Source organism: Panthera onca, chromosome A1 (assembly GCF_046562875.1).
Source record: "Panthera onca isolate mPanOnc1 chromosome A1, mPanOnc1 haplotype 2, whole genome shotgun sequence".
NCBI lineage: Eukaryota > Metazoa > Chordata > Mammalia > Carnivora > Felidae > Panthera > Panthera onca.
The window spans coordinates 145,260,743-145,263,902 of record NC_138339.1 but is presented as its reverse complement, the minus strand read 5'-3'; positions in this window follow the sequence as shown (position 1 = coordinate 145,263,902).

Below are 3,160 nucleotides of genomic sequence, written 5' to 3'. Positions count from 1 at the left end.
ATCTGTACAACATCATCTCCCAAAATAATTTTCTCCCCAGGACTCTCTATCCCTGCTCCCATCAATGGAGTAAACCAGTGCCTTCCTAGTGGCCACCCTTCAGCTGAACTTTCTGCCTTCCAGAAATAGAGCTTGGCTCTAGCCAGCTAAGCCTGGGCCCTGCTAGCTGTCCCAGGAGGGAGGGGCAGGCTGCTGCCACCAAGGCTTATATAAGATGGTCCATGTGAGGAGCGGTGCCCAGCAGAAGCAGGTGCCCAGCAGAAGCAGGCCAGGCAGGGCCTCACAGCTGTCCCGGGCACTCTCCGGTCCCCACCCCGGGAGAGCTACTGGCTGCTCAGAGTGGGTCACTTAATCCGTTGTTATTTTTACTACAGCTCTGGCTGCTATTTTACTAGAGAATCTGAAGGAAGGCATCCTTCCACCTGCTAAGTCCTGATCAGGAACAACTACCCTTTGGAAGAACAAAGGTCTTGAACTTGCCAGAGAACTAAGACCAAAACCCAGTTGCGAACAGCACACTTTGAGAGTTGACTATGTTACACGCCCCACGGATGGCAGTTACTCGGGTGCAGAATCTTCTAACCAAAGGGGCCTCTTTAGTAAGAGAGAGACCGTCTAGTGCTACCCTCCAGTTGAAGGATGTTGGGGTAAGTGTTTGATAGACACGGCCACAGAGGACAGGAAGAGTTAGAAGAATAGCAAAAACCCACGCGTTTCAACTACATTTCACACAAAAGGCTTAATATGGAACTGGAAGTCATAGCAAAATTGAGATAGGGGCATAGGTAGTTCTCCTTCTCTGTCACATCCCTAGCTCCCATTAGCGTGGAAAGTCGAGGAAGGTTGTACTACCAACAGATCGCCTTCCAAATGTCATATCTGGTGAATGGCAGATGTAGTTGTAAAGCTAGGTGACCAGACGAATACAGTCCACAGATGAATCCGTGCAGCTCTGTGCTGCCATCCGTTTGTCCATGCTGTCTTTGGTAGGTTATTTTAAAATGTCGGAAAAGAAAAGGTCGTTCACACAGACTTGCAGGCTTGCTGTCACAGGCCGAGCCAGCAGACCTTGCCAAAGGAAACTCTGATCCCAGATCCTTTTCCCCGCGGGCGCAGATGGCAGCTCTGAGAGCAAGGAACTGGCACCGAGGTCCCGTCACTGGGCTTCAGGTGTCTTGAGCATGTTTGGTGACTGGGCAGCTCTCGGTGGATGCCTTCATCCACACATGCAGGATGGTTCCTTATATCACATATAATAACCACATATAGAGATGAAGGCTTCCTTTTACACACTACTCTTCAGAAACAACTCTTCATAGGGACCTACAGTTCACTGGGGGGAGAAACTGACAACGAGGGCTGGAATCCGTGCAGACGGGTGGCTAGCACCTGGCTCCACAGGGAAATAAAGCTCTGCTTTGCAGTGGTTGTCATTTTCCCTGGTGTTATCACTCCACCTTCGCCAACCTACCCACCTTGGTCAACCTACCCACCTGATTTCATCAAATGCAGAGCCGGGAAGAGATGCACGCGGTTGGTTCCTGCAGGTATGTAGGTGTGAGCCAGTGCAAGCCAGCATCAGGGCACCACCAGCTAGAATGGCCAGCAGCATATCATCATCTGTCCCATGGAGGGCATCTTACTAGACCAGTGCAGAACTACTGTTTTTATTTATTTTTTATTTTTATTTTTATTTTTATTTTTTTATGTTTATTTATTTTTGAAGGAGAGAGACAGAACGTGAGTGGGAAGGGGCAGAGAGAGAGGGAGATACAGAATCCGAAGCACGCTGCAGGCTCTGAGCTGTCAGCACAGAGCCAGACATGGGGCTCGAACTCACAATCTGTGAGTTCACCTGAGTGAAGTCGGCCACCCAACCAACTGAGCCACCCAGGCGCCCCATCCTATTTTTATTTTACTACAGTTTTGGTGTTTAAAAAAATTTTTTTTAAATTTTGAGAGAGACAGAGAGAGGACAAGCAAGCAGGGGAGGGGCAGAGAGACAGAGAGAGAGGGAGACAGAGAATCCCAAGCAGGCTCAGCACTGTCTGCTTAGAGCCTGATGCAGGGCTCAAACTCATAAACCTTGAGATCATGAACTGAGCTGGTTGCTTAACCAACTGGGCCACCCAGGTGCCCTTATGGTTTTGGTTTTTTATTTTTTATTTATTTTATTTTTTATTCTTAAAATTTATTCTTTTTATGCTTTTTATTTTTCATTTATTTCATCTCATCGTATCATATTGTATCTTATCTTATCTCATCTCATCTCACTTTGGGGGTCTGCTGAAGGCCAGACAACTTTGGACTGACTTGATTAGAATCTGTGGACACAAGAGAAGCAAAGAGCACAGTGATTGAGGACAGGACTTGGGAGTCCAAACAAACCAGGTTCAAAGTCAAATCTATCACAAAGACAAGCCAGGAGATCTAGGATTCCATGACCTAGAATTAGGTTGCTGGACCTCTTCTAACTTCTCCAAATTGGAATCAGATAATAATATAATAAGCTCATTGGGTAGCTTTGAAAGTTAAACAAGCAAATGTATGTAAAACACTTAGCTTGGCATCTGGCACAGGGGGCTGTGTAAATAGTGACTACGATTATCGTTATGGCCGTCAGTTGCCCTGGTTTCTATCTCGGCACTGTTATGGCCTCACCAGTGAAATGAGATGATCAAAGTGTCTGCGTCTTGTGCAATGTACCAGGAGCCACCAAACGGGGCTGTCATGTGTCTCCCAAGGCAAGAGAGTCCCGGGGGGATGTTGGCTGTAGTCCCAGATACAGGCATCTTCTGTTTAGAAGAAATAGCGCAACAGGTATTTCCAGCAGTAAGGCAGTAAGACCACGCTGTCCAAAAATGGATAGTCTTCGGAAGTAGACCCAGTAGGCTTGGAGTTTCCAAATACCCCACCAAGGAGTTGGCTGCTGGGTAGGAGCCTTCCCTACATTCACGGGTCCTCCAGCGCTACTCTTTCCCCAACTTCTTTCAGCCCAGACTCTTCCCCCTTCACCCCTGCACTGAAATCCCCCCAGCCCTGCTTCCTCCTGAGACCAGGCACAGGGGCAGAAATACCTTTCAAAGGGGATCACAGGGGCACCTGGGTGGCTCAGTCAGTTAAGCATCTGACTTCAGCTCAGGTCGTGATCTTGCGGTCT